Source organism: Ascaphus truei, chromosome 4, assembly GCF_040206685.1.
Source record: "Ascaphus truei isolate aAscTru1 chromosome 4, aAscTru1.hap1, whole genome shotgun sequence".
NCBI lineage: Eukaryota > Metazoa > Chordata > Amphibia > Anura > Ascaphidae > Ascaphus > Ascaphus truei.
This window is the reverse complement of record NC_134486.1, coordinates 181,071,363-181,091,732: the sequence shown is the minus strand read 5'-3', so window position 1 is coordinate 181,091,732 and position 20,370 is coordinate 181,071,363.

Below are 20,370 nucleotides of genomic sequence, written 5' to 3'. Positions count from 1 at the left end.
GAGCCTGGTTACCCCCTCTCGGAACCACAGACTTAGAAATCGCCAGCTCATATACAGTGCATAAAATATATTTATATAATATATTTATATATATACCCTTATACACCATTTTAATTAAAAATATCACAAAATTCTTCTAAGTCCCTCGGGAAGAGTGAAAGACGCGCACGTTCATTTTCAGAGCTCCTAGACCTTCCTATAAGAATTTAGCCAAAAAGTAGCTTCGAAAAACGCTTAGGTTAAGTTTCACAGTTGCTTCTAATGTACCAAAGCTGGACTTAGACATAATTTCACTCTCACAACATTATGGCTGGTTGGAGACAGTCCGAACCACAAGTACCGGGTCCATGGTTCTGGGCGTATACTGGGGGGACGGGGACGACTCCCATTAACCCCTGACTATACCGGGGATACGCTTATCACAATGCCTTTCTGGTCTGTGCTGAAGCAGGGCATTCTGGCAGCCAAGTGGCTTGACCTTTATTAGTGAGCCTGGTTACCCCCTCTCGGAACCACAGACTTAGAAATCGCCACCTCATATACAGTGCATAAAATATATTTATATAATATATTTATATATATACCCTTATACACCATTTTAATAAAAAATATCACAAAATTCTTCTAAGTCCCTCGGGAAGAGTGAAAGACGCGCACGTTCATTTTCAGAGCTCCTAGACCTTCCTATAAGAAGTTAGCCAAAAAGTAGCTTCGAAAAACGCTTAGGTTACGTTTCAGAGTTGCTTCTAATGTACCAAAGTTGGACTTAGACATAATTTCACTCTCACAACATTATGGCTGGTTGGAGACAGTCCGAACCACAAGTACCGGGTCCATGGTTCTGGGCGTATACTGGGGGGACGGGGACGACTCCCATTAACCCCTGACTATACCGGGGATACGCTTATCACAATGCCTTTCTGGTCTGTGCTGAAGCAGGGCATTCTGGCAGCCAAGTGGCTTGACCTATATTAGTGAGCCTGGTTACCCCCTCTCGGAACCACAGACTTAGAAATCGCCAGCTCATATACAGTGCATAATTTTTTTTTATATAATATATTTATATATATACCCTTATACACCATTTTAATAAAAAATATCACAAAATTCTTCTAAGTCCCTCGGGAAGAGTGAAAGACGCGCACGTTCATTTTCAGAGCTCCTAGACCTTCTTATAAGAAGTTAGCCAAAAAGTAGCTTCGAAAAACGCTTAGGTTAAGTTTCAGAGTTGCTTCTAATGTACCTAAGTTGGACTTAGACATAATTTCACTCTCACAACATTATGGCTGGTTGGAGACAGTCCGAACCACAAGTACCGGGTCCATGGTTCTGGGCGTATACTGGGGGGACGGGGACGACTCCCATTAACCCCTGACAATACCGGGGATACGCTTATCACAATGCCTTTCTGGTCTGTGCTGAAGCAGGGCATTCTGGCAGCCAAGTGGCTTGACCTTTATTAGTGAGCCTGGTTACCCCCTCTCGGAACCACAGACTTAGAAATCGCCAGCTCATATACAGTGCATAAAATATATTTATATAATATATTTATATATATACCCTTATACACCATTTTAATAAAAAATATCACAAAATTCTTCTAAGTCCCTCGGGAAGAGTGAAAGACGCGCACGTTCATTTTCAGAGCTCCTAGACCTTCCTATAAGAAGTTAGCCAAAAAGTAGCTTCGAAAAACGCTTAGGTTAAGTTTCACAGTTGCTTCTAATGTACCAAAGCTGGACTTAGACATAATTTCACTCTCACAACATTATGGCTGGTTGGAGACAGTCCGAACCACAAGTACCGGGTCCATGGTTCTGGGCGTATACTGGGGGGACGGGGACGACTCCCATTAACCCCTGACTATACCGGGGATACACTTATCACAATGCCTTTCTGGTCTGTGCTGAAGCAGGGCATTCTGGCAGCCAAGTGGCTTGACCTTTATTAGTGAGCCTGGTTACCCCCTCTCGGAACCACAGACTTAGAAATCGCCAGCTCATATACAGTGCATAAAATATATTTATATAATATAGTTATATATATACCCTTATACACCATTTTAATAAAAAATATCACAAAATTCTTCTAAGTCCCTCGGGAAGAGTGAAAGACGCGCACGTTCATTTTCAGAGCTCCTAGACCTTCCTATAAGAAGTTAGCCAAAAAGTAGCTTCGAAAAACGCTTAGGTTAAGTTTCAGAGTTGCTTCTAATGTACCAAAGTTGGACTTAGACATAATTTCACTCTCACAACATTATGGCTGGTTGGAGACAGTCCGAACCACAAGTACCGGGTCCATGGTTCTGGGCGTATACTGGGGGGACGGGGACGACTCCCATTAACCCCTGACTATACCGGGGATACGCTTATCACAATGCCTTTCTGGTCTGTGCTGAAGCAGGGCATTCTGGCAGCCAAGTGGCTTGACCTATATTAGTGAGCCTGGTTACCCCCTCTCGGAACCACAGACTTAGAAATCGCCAGCTCATATACAGTGCATACTTTTTTTTATATAATATATTTATATATATACCCTTATACACCATTTTAATAAAAAATATCACAAAATTCTTCTAAGTCCCTCGGGAAGAGTGAAAGACGCGCACGTTCATTTTCAGCGCTCCTAGACCTTCCTATAAGAAGTTAGCCAAAAAGTAGCTTCGAAAAACGCTTAGGTTAAGTTTCAGAGTTGCTTCTAATGTACCAAAGTTGGACTTAGACATAATTTCACTCTCACAACATTATGGCTGGTTGGAGACAGTCCGAACCAAAAGTACCGGGTCCATGGTTCTGGGCGTATACTGGGGGGACGGGGACGACTCCCATTAACCCCTGACTATACCGGGGATACGCTTATCACAATGCCTTTCTGGTCTGTGCTGAAGCAGGGCATTCTGGCAGCCAAGTGGCTTGACCTTTATTAGTGAGCCTGGTTACCCCCTCTCGGAACCACAGACTTAGAAATCGCCAGCTCATATACAGTGCATAAAATATATTTATATAATATATTTATATATATATACCTTTATACACCATTTTAATAAAAAATATCACAAAATTCTTCTAAGTCCCTCGGGAAGAGTGAAAGACGCGCACGTACATTTTCAGAGCTCCTAGACCTTCCTATAAGAAGTTAGCCAAAAAGTAGCTTCGAAAAACGCTTAGGTTAAGTTTCAGAGTTGCTTCTAATGTACCAAAGTTGGACTTAGACATAATTTCACTCTCACAACATTATGGCTGGTTGGAGACAGTCCGAACCACAAGTACCGGGTCCATGGTTCTGGGCGTATACTGGGGGGACGGGGACGACTCCCATTAACCCCTGACTATACCGGGGATACGCTTATCACAATGCCTTTCTGGTCTGTGCTGAAGCAGGGCATTCTGGCAGCCAAGTGGCTTGACCTATATTAGTGAGCCTGGTTACCCCCTCTCGAAACCACAGACTTAGAAATCGCCAGCTCATATACAGTGCATAATTTTTTTTTATATAATATATTTATATATATACCCTTATACACCATTTTAATAAAAAATATCACAAAATTCTTCTAAGTCCCTCGGGAAGAGTGAAAGACGCGCACGTTCATTTTCAGAGCTCCTACAGTAGACCTTCCTATAAGAAGTTAGCCAAAAATAAGCTTCGAAAAACGCTTAGGTTAAGTTTCAGAGTTGCTTCTAATGTACCAAAGTTGGACTTAGACATAATTTCACTCACAACATTATGGCTGGTTGGAGACAGTCCGAACCACAAGTACCGGGTCCATGGTTCTGGGCGTATACTGGGGGGACGGGGACGACTCCCATTAACCCCTGACTATACCGGGGATACGCTTATCACAATGCCTTTCTGGTCTGTGCTGAAGCAGGGCATTCTGGCAGCCAAGTGGCTTGACCTATATTAGTGAGCCTGGTTACCCCCTCTCGGAACCACAGACTTAGAAATCGCCAGCTCATATACAGTGCATAATTTTTTTTTATATAATATATTTATATATATACCCTTATACACCATTTTAATAAAAAATATCACAAAATTCTTCTAAGTCCCTCGGGAAGAGTGAAAGACGCGCACGTTCATTTTCAGAGCTCCTAGACCTTCCTATAAGAAGTTAGCCAAAAAGTAGCTTCGAAAAACGCTTAGGTTAAGTTTCAGAGTTGCTTCTAATGTACCTAAGTTGGACTTAGACATAATTTCACTCTCACAACATTATGGCTGGTTGGAGACAGTCCGAACCACAAGTACCGGGTCCATGGTTCTGGGCGTATACTGGGGGGACGGGGACGACTCCCATTAACCCCTGACAATACCGGGGATACGCTTATCACAATGCCTTTCTGGTCTGTGCTGAAGCAGGGCATTCTGGCAGCCAAGTGGCTTGACCTTTATTAGTGAGCCTGGTTACCCCCTCTCGGAACCACAGACTTAGAAATCGCCAGCTCATATACAGTGCATAAAATATATTTATATAATATATTTATATATATACCCTTATACACCATTTTAATAAAAAATATCACAAAATTCTTCTAAGTCCCTCGGGAAGAGTGAAAGACGCGCACGTTCATTTTCAGAGCTCCTAGACCTTCCTATAAGAAGTTAGCCAAAAAGTAGCTTCGAAAAACGCTTAGGTTAAGTTTCACAGTTGCTTCTAATGTACTGTACCAAAGCTGGACTTAGACATAATTTCACTCTCACAACATTATGGCTGGTTGGAGACAGTCCGAACCACAAGTACCGGGTCCATTGTTCTGGGCGTATACTGGGGGGACGGGGACGACTCCCATTAACCCCTGACTATACCGGGGATACACTTATCACAATGCCTTTCTGGTCTGTGCTGAAGCAGGGCATTCTGGCAGCCAAGTGGCTTGACCTTTATTAGTGAGCCTGGTTACCCCCTCTCGGAACCACAGACTTAGAAATCGCCAGCTCATATACAGTGCATAAAATATATTTATATATATACCCTTATACACCATTTTAATAAAAAATATCACAAAATTCTTCTAAGTCCCTCGGGAAGAGTGAAAGACGCGCACGATCATTTTCAGAGCTCCTAGACCTTCCTATAAGAAGTTAGCCAAAAAGTAGCTTCGAAAAACGCTTAGGTTAAGTTTCAGAGTTGCTTCTAATGTACCAAAGCTGGACTGAGACATAATTTCACTCTCACAACATTATGGCTGGTTGGAGACAGTCCGAACCACAAGTACCGGGTCCATGGTTCTGGCCGTATACTGGGGGGACGGGGACGACTCCCATTAACCCCTGACTATACCGGGGATACGCTTATCACAATGCCTTTCTGGTCTGTGCTGAAGCTGGGCATTCTGGCAGCCAAGTGGCTTGACCTTTATTAGTGAGCCTGGTTACCCCCTCTCGGAACCACAGACTTAGAAATCGCCAGCTCATATACAGTGCATACTTTTTTTTATATAATATATTTATATATATACCCTTATACACCATTTTAATAAAAAATATCACAAAATTCTTCTAAGTCCCTCGGGAAGAGTGAAAGACGCGCACGTTCATTTTCAGCGCTCCTAGACCTTCCTATAAGAAGTTAGCCAAAAAGTAGCTTCGAAAAACGCTTAGGTTAAGTTTCAGAGTTGCTTCTAATGTACCAAAGTTGGACTTAGACATAATTTCACTCTCACAACATTATGGCTGGTTGGAGACAGTCCGAACCAAAAGTACCGGGTCCATGGTTCTGGGCGTATACTGGGGGGACGGGGACGACTCCCATTAACCCCTGACTATACCGGGGATACGCTTATCACAATGCCTTTCTGGTCTGTGCTGAAGCAGGGCATTCTGGCAGCCAAGTGGCTTGACCTTTATTAGTGAGCCTGGTTACCCCCTCTCGGAACAACAGACTTAGAAATCGCCAGCTCATATACAGTGCATAAAATATATTTATATAATATATTTATATATATATACCTTTATACACCATTTTAATAAAAAATATCACAAAATTCTTCTAAGTCCCTCGGGAATAGTGAAAGACGCGCACGTACATTTTCAGAGCTCCTAGACCTTCCTATAAGAAGTTAGCCAAAAAGTAGCTTCGAAAAACGCTTAGGTTAAGTTTCAGAGTTGCTTCTAATGTACCAAAGTTGGACTTAGACATAATTTCACTCTCACAACATTATGGCTGGTTGGAGACAGTCCGAACCACAAGTACCGGGTCCATGGTTCTGGGCGTATACTGGGGGGACGGGGACGACTCCCATTAACCCCTGACTATACCGGGGATACGCTTATCACAATGCCTTTCTGGTCTGTGCTGAAGCAGGGCATTCTGGCAGCCAAGTGGCTTGACCTATATTAGTGAGCCTGGTTACCCCCTCTCGGAACCACAGACTTAGAAATCGCCAGCTCATATACAGTGCATACTTTTTTTTATATAATATATTTATATATATACCCTTATACACCATTTTAATAAAAAATATCACAAAATTCTTCTAAGTCCCTCGGGAAGAGTGAAAGACGCGCACGTTCATTTTCAGAGCTCCTAGACCTTCCTATAAGAAGTTAGCCAAAAAGTAGCTTCGAAAAACGCTTAGGTTAAGTTTCAGAGTTGCTTCTAATGTACCAAAGTTGGACTTAGACATAATTTCACTCTCACAACATTATGGCTGGTTGGAGACAGTCCGAACCACAAGTACCGGGTCCATGGTTCTGGGCGTATACTGGGGGGACGGGGACGACTCCCATTAACCCCTGACTAGACCGGGGATACGCTTATCACAATGCCTTTCTGGTCTGTGCTGAAGCAGGGCATTCTGGCAGCCAAGTGGCTTGACCTATATTAGTGAGCCTGGTTACCCCCTCTCGGAACCACAGACTTAGAAATCGCCAGCTCATATACAGTGCATAAATTTTTTTTATATAATATATTTATATATATACCCTTATACACCATTTTAATAAAAAATATCACAAAATTCTTGTAAGTCCCTCGGGAAGAGTAAAAGACGCGCACGTTCATTTTCAGAGCTCCTAGACCTTCCTATAAGAAGTTAGCCAAAAAGTAGCTTCGAAAAACGCTTAGGTTAAGTTTCAGAGTTGCTTCTAATGTACCAAAGTTGGACTTAGACATAATTTCACTCTCACAACATTATGGCTGGTTGGAGACAGTCCGAACCACAAGTACCGGGTCCATGGTTCTGGGCGTATACTGGGGGGACGGGGACGACTCCCATTAACCCCTGACTAGACCGGGGATACGCTTATCACAATGCCTTTCTGGTCTGTGCTGAAGCAGGGCATTCTGGCAGCCAAGTGGCTTGACCTATATTAGTGAGCCTGGTTACCCCCTCTCGGAACCACAGACTTAGAAATCGCCAGCTCATATACAGTGCATAAATTTTTTATATATAATATATTTATATATATACCCTTATACACCATTTTAATAAAAAATATCACAAAATTCTTGTAAGTCCCTCGGGAAGAGTGAAAGACGCGCACGTTCATTTTCAGAGCTCCTAGACCTTCCTATAAGAAGTTAGCCAAAAAGTAGCTTCGAAAAACGCTTAGGTTAAGTTTCAGAGTTGCTTCTAATGTACCAAAGTTGGACTTAGACATAATTTCACTCTCACAACATTATGGCTGGTTGGAGACAGTCCGAACCAAAAGTACCGGGTCCATGGTTCTGGGCGTATACTGGGGGGACGGGGACGACTCCCATAAACCCCTGACTATACCGGGGATACGCTTATCACAATGCCTTTCTGGTCTGTGCTGAAGCAGGGCATTCTGGCAGCCAAGTGGCTTGACCTTTATTAGTGAGCCTGGTTACCCCCTCTCGGAACCACAGACTTAGAAATCGCCAGCTCATATACAGTGCATCATTTTTTTTTATATAATATATTTATATATATACCCTTATACACCATTTTAATAAAAAATATCACAAAATTCTTCTAAGTCCCTCGGGAAGAGTGAAAGACGCGCACGTTCATTTTCAGAGCTCCTAGACCTTCCTATAAGAAGTTAGCCAAAAAGTAGCTTCGAAAAACGCTTAGGTTAAGTTTCAGAGTTGCTTCTAATGTACCAAAGCTGGACTTAGACATAATTTCACTCTCACAACATTATGGCTGGTTGGAGACAGTCCGAACCACATGTACCGGGTCCATGGTTCTGGGCGTATACTGGGGGGACGGGGACGACTCCCATTAACCCCTGACTATACCGGGGATACGCTTATCACAATGCCTTTCTGGTCTGTGCTGAAGCAGGGCATTCTGGCAGCCAAGTGGCTTGACCTTTATTAGTGAGCCTGGTTACCCCCTCTCGGAACCACAGACTTAGAAATCGCCAGCTCATATACAGTGCATAAAATATATTTTTATATATACCCTTATACACCATTTTAATAAAAATTATCACAAAATGCTTCTAAGTCCCTCGGGAAGAGTGAAAGACGCGCACGTTCATTTTCAGAGCTCCTTGACCTTCCTATTAGAAGTTAGCCAAAAAGTAGCTTCGAAAAACGCTTAGGTTAAGTTTCAGAGTTGCTTCTAATGTACCAAAGCTGGACTTAGACATAATTTCACTCTCACAACATTATGGCTGGTTGGAGACAGTCCGAACCACAAGTACCGGGTCCATGGTTCTGGGCGTATACTGGGGGGACGGGGACGACTCCCATTAACCCCTGACTATACCGGGGAAACGCTTATCACAATGCCTTTCTGGTCTGTGCTGAAGCAGGGCATTCTGGCAGCCAAGTGGCTTGACCTTTATTAGTGAGCCTGGTTACCCCCTCTCGGAACCACAGACTTAGAAATCGCCAGCTCATATACAGTGCATAAAATATATTTATATAATATATTTATATATATACCCTTATACACCATATTAATAAAAAAATATCACAAAATTCTTCTAAGTCCCTCGGGAAGAGTGAAAGACGCGCACGTTCATTTTCAGAGCTCCTAGACCTTCCTACTGTATAAGAAGTTAGCCAAAAAGTAGCTTCGAAAAACGCTTAGGTTAAGTTTCAGAGTTGCTTCTAATGTACCAAAGCTGGACTTAGACATAATTTCACTCTCACAACATTATGGCTGGTTGGAGACAGTCCGAACCACAAGTACCGGGTCCATGGTTCTGGGCGTATACTGGGGGGACGGGGACGACTCCCATTAACCCCTGACTATACCGGGGAAACGCTTATCACAATGCCTTTCTGGTCTGTGCTGAAGCAGGGCATTCTGGCAGCCAAGTGGCTTGACCTTTATTAGTGAGCCTGGTTACCCCCTTTCGGAACCACAGACTTAGAAATCGCCAGCTCATATACAGTGCATAAAATATATTTTTATATATACCCTTATACACCATTTTAATAAAAATTATCACAAAATGCTTCTAAGTCCCTCGGGAAGAGTGAAAGACGCGCACGTTCATTTTCAGAGCTCCTAGACCTTCCTATTAGAAGTTAGCCAAAAAGTAGCTTCGATAAACGCTTAGGTTAAGTTTCAGAGTTGCTTCTAATGTACCAAAGCTGGACTTAGACATAATTTCACTCTCACAACATTATGGCTGGTTGGAGACAGTTCGAACCACAAGTACCGGGTCCATGGTTCTGGGCGTATACTGGGGGGACGGGGACGACTCCCATTAACCCCTGACTATACCGGGGATACGCTTATCACAATGCCTTTCTGGTCTGTGCTGAAGCAGGGCATTCTGGCAGCCAAGTGCCTTGACCTTTATTAGTGAGCCTGGTTACCCCCTCTCGGAACCACAGACTTAGAAATCGCCAGCTCACATACAGTGCATAAAATATATTTATATATATACCCTTATACACCATTTTAATAAAAAATATAACAAAATTCTTCTACAGTAAGTCCCTCGGGAAGAGTGAAATACGCGCACGTTCATTTTCAGAGCTCCTAGACCTTCCTATAAGAAGTTAGCCAAAAAGTAGCTTCGAAAATCGCTTTGGTTAAGTTTCAGAGTTGCTTCCAATGTACCAAAGCTGGACTTAGACATAATTTCACTCTCACAACATTATGGCTGGTTGGAGACAGTCCGAACCACAAGTACCGGGTCCATGGTTCTGGGCGTATACTGGGGGGACGGGGACGACTCCCATTAACCCCTGACTATACCGGGGATACGCTTATCACAATGCCTTTCTGGTCTGTGCTGAAGCAGGGCATTCTGGCAACCAAGTGGCTTGACCTTTATTAGTGAGCCTGGTTACCCCCTCTCGGAACCACAGACTTAGAAATCGCCAGCTCATATACAGTGCATAAAATATATTTTTATATATACCCTTATACACCATTTTAATAAAAAATATCACAAAATGCTTCTAAGTCCCTCGGGAAGAGTGAAAGACGCGCACGTTCATTTTCAGAGCTCCTAGACCTTCCTATTAGAAGTTAGCCAAAAAGTAGCTTCGATAAACGCTTAGGTTAAGTTTCAGAGTTGCTTCTAATGTACCAAAGCTGGACTTAGACATAATTTCACTCTCACAACATTATGGCTGGTTGGAGACAGTCCAAACCACAAGTACCGGGTCCATGGTTCTGGGCGTATACTGGGGGGACGGGGACGACTCCCATTAACCCCTGACTATACCGGGGAAACGCTTATCACAATGCCTTCCTGGTCTGTGCTGAAGCAGGGCATTCTGGCAGCCAAGTGGCTTGACCTTTATTAGTGAGCCTGGTTACCCCCTCTCGGAACCACAGACTTAGAAATCGCCAGCTCATATACAGTGCATAAAATATATTTATATAATATATTTATATATATACCCTTATACACCATTTTAATAAAAAAATATCACAAAATTCTTCTAAGTCCCTCGGGAAGAGTGAAAGACGCGCACGTTCATTTTCAGAGCTCCTAGACCTTCCTATAAGAAGTTAGCCAAAAAGTAGCTTCGAAAAACGCTTAGGTTAAGATTCAGAGTTGCTTCTAATGTACCAAAGCTGGACTTAGACATAATTTCACTCTCACAACATTATGGCTGGTTGGAGACAGTCCGAACCACAAGTACCGGGTCCATGGTTCTGGGCGTATACTGGGGTGACGGGGACGACTCCCATTAACCCCTGTCTATACCGGGGATACGCTTATCACAATGCCTTTCTGGTCTGTGCTGAAGCAGGGCATTCTGGCAGCCAAGTGGCTTGACCTTTATTAGTGAGCCTGGTTACCCCCTCTCGGAACCACAGACTTAGAAATCGCCAGCTCATATACAGTGCATAAAATATATTTTTATATATACCCTTATACACCATTTTAATAAAAATTATCACAAAATGCTTCTAAGTCCCTCGGGAAGAGTGAAAGACGCGCACGTTCATTTTCAGAGCTCCTAGACCTTCCTATTAGAAGTTAGCCAAAAAGTAGCTACGATAAACGCTTAGGTTAAGTTTCAGAGTTGCTTCTAATGTACCAAAGCTGGACTTAGACATAATTTCACTCTCACAACATTATGGCTGGTTGGAGACAGTCCGAACCACAAGTACCGGGTCCATTGTTCTGGGCGTATACTGGGGGGACGGGGACGACTCCCATTAACCCCTGACTATACCGGGGATACGCTTATCACAATGCCTTTCTGGTCTGTGCTGAAGCAGGGCATTCTGGCAACCAAGTGGCTTGACCTTTATTAGTGAGCCTGGTTACCCCCTCTCGGAACCACAGACTTAGAAATCGCCAGCTCATATACAGTGCATAAAATATATTTTTATATATACCCTTAAACACCATTTTAATAAAAATTATCACAAAATGCTTCTAAGTCCCTCGGGAAGAGTGAAAGACGCGCACGTTCATTTTCAGAGCTCCTAGACCTTCCTATTAGAAGTTAGCCAAAAAGTAGCTACGATAAACGCTTAGGTAAAGTTTCAGAGTTGCTTCTAATGTACCAAAGCTGGACTTAGACATAATTTCACTCTCACAACATTATGGCTGGTTGGAGACAGTCCGAACCACAAGTACCGGGTCCATGGTTCTGGGTGTATACTGGGGGGACGGGGACGACTCCCATTAACCCCTGACTATACCGGGGATACGCTTATCACAATGCCTTTCTGGTCTGTGCTGAAGCAGGGCATTCTGGCAACCAAGTGGCTTGACCTTTATTAGTGAGCCTGGTTACCCCCTCTCGGAACCACAGACTTAGAAATCGCCAGCTCATATACAGTGCATAAAATATATTTTTATATATACCCTTATACACCATTTTAATAAAAATTATCACAAAATGCTTCTAAGTCCCTCGGGAAGAGTGAAAGACGCGCACGTTCATTTTCAGAGCTCCTAGACCTTCCTATTAGAAGTTAGCCAAAAAGTAGCTACGATAAACGCTTAGGTTAAGTTTCAGAGTTGCTTCTAATGTACCAAAGCTGGACTTAGACATAATTTCACTCTCACAACATTATGGCTGGTTGGAGACAGTCCGAACCACAAGTACCGGGTCCATGGTTCTGGGCGTATACTGGGGGGACGGGGATGACTCCCATTAACCCCTGACTATACTGGGGATACGCTTATCACAATGCCTTTCTGGTCTGTGCTGAAGCAGGGCATTCTGGCAACCAAGTGGCTTGACCTTTATTAGTGAGCCTGGTTACCCCCTCTCGGAACCACAGACTTAGAAATCGCCAGCTCATATACAGTGCATAAAATATATTTATATACTGTAATATATTTATATATATACCCTTATACACCATTTTAATAAAAAATATCTCAAAATTCTTGTAAGTCCCTCGGAAAGAGTGAAAGAGGCGCACATTCATTTTGAGAGCTCCTAGACCTTCCTATAAGAAGTTAGCCAAAAAGTAGCTTCGAAAAACGCTTAGGTTAAGTTTCAGAGTTGCTTCTAATGTACCAAAGCTGGACTTAGACATAATTTCACTCTCACAACATTATGGCTGGTTGGAGACAGTCCGAACCACAAGTACCGGGTCCATGGTTCTGGGCGTATACTGGGGGGACGGGGACGACTCCCATTAACCCCTGACTATACCGGGGATACGCTTATCACAATGCCTTTCTGGTCTGTGCTGAAGCAGGGCATTCTGGCAGCCAAGTGGCTTGACCTTTATTAGTGCGCCTGGTTACCCCCTCTCGGAACCACAGACTTAGAAATCGCCAGCTCATATACAGTGCATAAAATATATTTATATATATACCCTTATACACCATTTTAATAAAAAATATCACAAAATGCTTCTAAGTCCCTCGGGAAGAGTGAAAGACGTGCACGTTCATTTTCAGAGCTCCTAGACCTTCATATAAGAAGTTAGCCAAAAAGTAGCTTCGAAAATCGCTTAGGTTAAGTTTCAGAGTTGCTTCTAATGTACCAAAGTTGGACTTAGACATAATTTCACTCTCACAACATTATGGCTGGTTGGAGACAGTCCGAACCAAAAGTACCGGGTCCATGGTTCTGGGCGTATACTGGGGGGACGGGGACGACTCCCATTAACCCCTGACTATACCGGGGATACGCTTATCACAATGCCTTTCTGGTCTGTGCTGAAGCAGGGCATTCTGGCAGCCAAGTGGCTTGACCTATATTAGTGAGCCTGGTTACCCCCTCTCGGAACCACAGACTTAGAAATTGCCAGCTCATATACAGTGCATAAATTTTTTTTATATAATATATTTATATATATACCCTTATACACCATTTTAATAAAAAATATCACAAAATTCTTCTAAGTCCCTCGGGAAGAGTGAAAGACGCGCACGTTCATTTTCAGAGATCCTAGACCTTCCTATAAGAAGTTAGCCAAAAAGTAGCTTCGAAAAACGCTTAGGTTAAGTTTCACAGTTGCTTCTAATGTACCAAAGCTGGACTTAGACATAATTTCACTCTCACAACATTATGGCTGGTTGGAGACAGTCCGAACCACAAGTACCGGGTCCATGGTTCTGGGCGTATACTGGGGGGACGGGGACGACTCCCATTAACCTCTGACTATACCGGGGATACACTTATAACAATGCCTTTCTGGTCTGTGCTGAAGCAGGGCATTCTGGCAGCCAAGTGGCTTGACCTTTATTAGTGAGCCTGGTTACCCCCTCTCGGAACCACAGACTTAGAAATCGCCAGCTCATATACAGTGCATAAAATATATTTATATAATATATTTATATATATATACCCTTATACACCATTTTAATAAAAAATATCACAAAATTCTTCTAAGTCCCTCGGGAAGAGTGAAAGACGCGCACGTTCATTTTCAGATCTCCTAGACCTTCCTATAAGAAGTTAGCCAAAAAGTAGCTTCGAAAAACGCTTAGGTTAAGTTTCAGAGTTGCTTCTAATGTACCAAAGTTGGTCTTAGACATAATTTCACTCTCACAACATTATGGCTGGTTGGAGACAGTCCGAACCACAAGTACCGGGTCCATGGTTCTGGGCGTATACTGGGGGGACGGGGACGACTCCCATTAACCCCTGACTATACCGGGGATACGCTTATCACAATGCCTTTCTGGTCTGTGCTGAAGCAGGGCATTCTGGCAGCCAAGTGGCTTGACCTATATTAGTGAGCCTGGTTACCCCCTCTCGGAACCACAGACTTAGAAATCGCCAGCTCATATACAGTGCATAATTTTTTTTTATATAATATATTTATATATATACCCTTATACACCATTTTAATAAAAAATATCACAAAATTCTTCTAAGTCCCTCGGGAAGAGTGAAAGACGCGCACGTTCATTTTCAGAGCTCCTAGACCTTCCTATAAGAAGTTAGCCAAAAAGTAGCTTCGAAAAACGCTTAGGTTAAGTTTCAGAGTTGCTTCTAATGTACCAAAGTTGGACTTAGACATAATTTCACTCTCACAACATTATGGCTGGTTGGAGACAGTCCGAACCAAAAGTACCGGGTCCATGGTTCTGGGCGTATACTGGGGGGACGGGGACGACTCCCATAAACCCCTGACTATACCGGGGATACGCTTATCACAATGCCTTTCTGGTCTGTGCTGAAGCAGGGCATTCTGGCAGCCAAGTGGCTTGACCTTTATTAGTGAGCCTGGTTACCCCCTCTCGGAACCACAGACTTAGAAATCGCCAGCTCATATACAGTGCATAATTTTTTTTTATATAATATATTTATATATATACCCTTATACACCATTTTAATAAAAAATATCACAAAATTCTTCTAAGTCCCTCGGGAAGAGTGAAAGACGCGCACGTTCATTTTCAGAGCTCCTAGACCTTCCTATAAGAAGTTAGCCAAAAAGTAGCTTCGAAAAACGCTTAGGTTAAGTTTCAGAGTTGCTTCTAATGTACCAAAGCTGGACTTAGACATAATTTCACTCTCACAACATTATGGCTGGTTGGAGACAGTCCGAACCACATGTACCGGGTCCATGATTCTGGGCGTATACTGGGGGGACGGGGACGACTCCCATTAACCCCTGACTATACCGGGGATACGCTTATCACAATGCCTTTCTGGTCTGTGCTGAAGCAGGGCATTCTGGCAGCCAAGTGGCTTGACCTTTATTAGTGAGCCTGGTTACCCCCTCTCGGAACCACAGACTTAGAAATCGCCAGCTCATATACAGTGCATAAAATATATTTATATAATATATTTATATATATACCCTTATACACCATTTTAATAAAAAATATCACAAAATTCTTCTAAGTCCCTCGGGAAGAGTGAAAGACGCGCACGTTCATTTTCAGAGCTCCTAGACCTTCCTATAAGAAGTTAGCCAAAAAGTAGCTTCGAAAAACGCTTAGGTTAAGTTTCAGAGTTGCTTCTAATGTACCAAAGTTGGACTTAGACATAATTTCACTCTCACAACATTATGGCTGGTTGGAGACAGTCCGAACCAAAAGTACCGGGTCCATGGTTCTGGGCGTATACTGGGGGGACGGGGACGACTCCCATTAACCCCTGACTATACCGGGGATACGCTTATCACAATGCCTTTCTGGTCTGTGCTGAAGCAGGGCATTCTGGCAGCCAAGTGGCTTGACCTTTATTAGTGAGCCTGGTTACCCCCTCTCGGAACCACGGACTTAGAAATCGCCAGCTCATATACAGTGCATAAAATATATTTATATAATATATTTATATATATACCTTTATACACCATTTTAATAAAAAATATCACAAAATTCTTCTAAGTCCCTCGGGAAGAGTGAAAGACGCGCACGTTCATTTTCAGAGCTCCTAGACCTTCCTATAAGAAGTTAGCCAAAAAGTAGCTTCGAAAAACGCTTAGGTTAAGTTTCAGAGTTGCTTCTAATGTACCAAAGTTGGACTTAGACATAATTTCACTCTCACAACATTATGGCTGGTTGGAGACAGTCCGAACCACAAGTACCGGGTCCATGGTTCTGGGCGTATACTGGGGGGACGGGGACGACTCCCATTAACCCCTGACTATACCGGGGATACGCTTATCACAATGCCTTTGTGGTCTGTGCTGAAGCAGGGCATTCTGGCAGCCAAGTGGCTTGACCTATATTAGTGAACCTGGTTACCCCCTCTCGGAACCACAGACTTAGAAATCGCCAGCTCATATACAGTGCATAATTTTTTTTTATATAATATATTTATATATATACCCTTATACACCATTTTAATAAAAAATATCACAAAATTCTTCTAAGTCCCTCGGGAAGAGTGAAAGACGCGCACGTTCATTTTCAGAGCTCCTAGACCTTCCTATAAGAAGTTAGCCAAAAAGTAGCTTCGAAAAACGCTTAGGTTAAGTTTCAGAGTTGCTTCTAATGTACCAAAGTTGGACTTAGACATTATTTCACTCTCACAACATTATGGCTGGTTGGAGACAGTCCGAACCAAAAGTACCGGGTCCATGGTTCTGGGCGTATACTGGGGGGACGGGGACGACTCCCATTAACCCCTGACTATACCGGGGATACGCTTATCACAATGCCTTTCTGGTCTGTGCTGAAGCAGGGCATTCTGGCAGCCAAGTGGCTTGACCTTTATTAGTGAGCCTGGTTACCCCCTCTCGGAACCACAGACTTAGAAATCGCCAGCTCATATACAGTGCATAAAATATATTTATATAATATATTTATATATATACCTTTATACACCATTTTAATAAAAAATATCACAAAATTCTTCTAAGTCCCTCGGGAAGAGTGAAAGACGCGCACGTTCATTTTCAGAGCTCCTAGACCTTCCTATAAGAAGTTAGCCAAAAAATAGCTTCGAAAAACGCTTAGGTTAAGTTTCAGAGTTGCTTCTAATGTACCAAAGTTGGACTTAGACATAATTTCACTTTCACAACATTATGGCTGGTTGGAGACAGTCCGAACCACAAGTACCGGGTCCATGGTTCTGGGCGTATACTGGGGGGACGGGGACGACTCCCATTAACCCCTGACTATACCGGGGATACGCTTATCACAATGCCTTTCTGGTCTGTGCTGAAGCAGGGCATTCTGGCAGCCAAGTGGCTTGACCTATATTAGTGAGCCTGGTTACCCCCTCTCGGAACCACAGACTTAGAAATCGCCAGCTCATATACAGTGCATAATTTTTTTTTATATAATATATTTATATATATATACCCTTATACACCATTTTAATAAAAAATATCACAAAATTCTTCTAAGTCCCTCGGGAAGAGTGAAAGACGCGCACGTTCATTTTTAGAGCTCCTAGACCTTCCTATAAGAAGTTAGCCAAAAAGTAGCTTCGAAAAACGCTTAGGTTAAGTTTCAGAGCTGCTTCTAATGTACCAAAGCTGGACTTAGACATAATTTCACTCTCACAACATTATGGCTGGTTGGAGACAGTCCGAACCACAAGTACCGGGTCCATTGTTCTGGGCGTATACTGGGGGGACGGGGACGACTCCCATTAACCCCTGACTATACCGGGGATACGCTTATCACAATGCCTTTCTGGTCTGTGCTGAAGCAGGGCATTCTGGCAGCCAAGTGGCTTGACCTATATTAGTGAGCCTGGTTACCCCCTCTCGGAACCACAGACTTAGAAATCGCCAGCTCATATACAGTGCATACTTTTTTTTATATAATATATTTATATATATACCCTTATACACCATTTTAATAAAAAATATCACAAAATTCTTCTAAGTCCCTCGGGAAGAGTGAAAGACGCGCACGTTCATTTTCAGCGCTCCTAGACCTTCCTATAAGAAGTTAGCCAAAAAGTAGCTTCGAAAAACGCTTAGGTTAAGTTTCAGAGTTGCTTCTAATGTACCAAAGTTGGACTTAGACATAATTTCACTCTCACAACATTATGGCTGGTTGGAGACAGTCCGAACCACAAGTACCGGGACCATGGTTCTGGGCGTATACTGGGGGGACGGGGACGACTCCCATTAACCCCTGACTATACCGGGGATACGCTTATCACAATGCCTTTCTGGTCTGTGCTGAAGCAGGGCATTCTGGCAGCCAAGTGGCTTGACCTATATTAGTGAGCCTGGTTACCCCCTCTCGGAACCACAGACTTAGAAATCGCCAGCTCATATACAGTGCATACTTTTTTTTATATAATATATTTATATATATACCCTTATACACCATTTAAATAAAAAATATCACAAAATTCTTCTAAGTCCCTCGGGAAGAGTGAAAGACGCGCACGTTCATTTTCAGAGCTCCTAGACCTTCCTATAAGAAGTTAGCCAAAAAGTAGCTTCGAAAAACGCTTAGGTTAAGTTTCACAGTTGCTTCTAATGTACCAAAGCTGGACTTAGACATAATTTCACTCTCACAACATTATGGCTGGTTGGAGACAGTCCGAACCACAAGTACCGGGTCCATGGTTCTGGGCGTATACTGGGGGGACGGGGACGACTCCCATTAACCCCTGACTATACCGGGGATACACTTATCACAATGCCTTTCTGGTCTGTGCTGAAGCAGGGCATTTTGGCAGCCAAGTGGCTTGACCTTTATTAGTGAGCCTGGTTACCCCCTCTCGGAACCACAGACTTAGAAATCGCCAGCTCATATACAGTGCATAAAATATATTTATATCATATATTTATATATATACCCTTATACACCATTTCAATAAAAAATATCACAAAATTCTTCTAAGTCCCTCGGGAAGAGTGAAAGACGCGCACGTTCATTTTCAGAGCTCCTAGACCTTCCTATAAGAAGTTAGCCAAAAAGTAGCTTCGAAAAACGCTTAGGTTAAGTTTCAGAGTTGCTTCTAATGTACCAAAGCTGGACTTAGACATAATTTCACTCTCACAACATTATGGCTGGTTGGAGACAGTCCGAACCACAAGTACCGGGTCCATGGTTCTGGGCGTATACTGGGGGGACGGGGACGACTCCCATTAACCCCTGACTATACCGGGGATACGCTTATCACAATGCCTTTCTGGTCTGTGCTGAAGCAGGGCATTCTGGCAGCCAAGTGGCTTGACCTTTATTAGTGAGCCTGGTTACCCCCTCTCGGAACCACAGACTTAGAAATCGCCAGCTCATATACAGTGCATAATTTTTTTTAATTTAATATATTTATATATATACCCTTATACACCATTTTAATAAAAAATATCACAAAATTCTTCTAAGTCCCTCGGGAAGAGTGAAAGACGCGCACGTTCATTTTCAGAGCTCCTAGACCTTCCTATAAGAAGTTAGCCAAAAAGTAGCTTCGAAAAACGCTTAGGTTAAGTTTCAGAGCTGCTTCTAATGTACCAAAGCTGGACTTAGACATAATTTCACTCTCACAACATTATGGCTGGTTGGAGACAGTCCGAACCACAAGTACCGTGTCCATTGTTCTGGGCGTATACTGGGGGGACGGGGACGACTCCCATTAACCCCTGACTATACCGGGGATACGCTTATCACAATGCCTTTCTGGTCTGTGCTGAAGCAGGGCATTCTGGCAGCCAAGTGGCTTGACCTATATTAGTGAGCCTGGTTACCCCCTCTCGGAACCACAGACTAAGAAATCGCCAGCTCATATACAGTGCATAAAATATATTTATATAATATATTTATATATATACCCTTATACACCATTTTAATAAAAAATATCACAAAATTCTTCTAAGTCCCTCGGGAAGAGTGAAAGACGCGCACGTTCATTTTCAGAGCTCCTAGACCTTCCTATAAGAAGTTAGCCAAAAAGTAGCTTCGAAAAACGCTTAGGTTAAGTTTCAGAGTTGCTTCTAATGTACCAAAGTTGGACTTAGACATAATTTCACTCTCACAACATTATGGCTGGTTGGAGACAGTCCGAACCACAAGTACCGGGTCCATGGTTCTGGGCGTATACTGGGGGAACGGGGACGACTCCCATTAACCCCTGACTATACCGGGGATACGCTTATCACAATGCCTTTCTGGTCTGTGCTGAAGCAG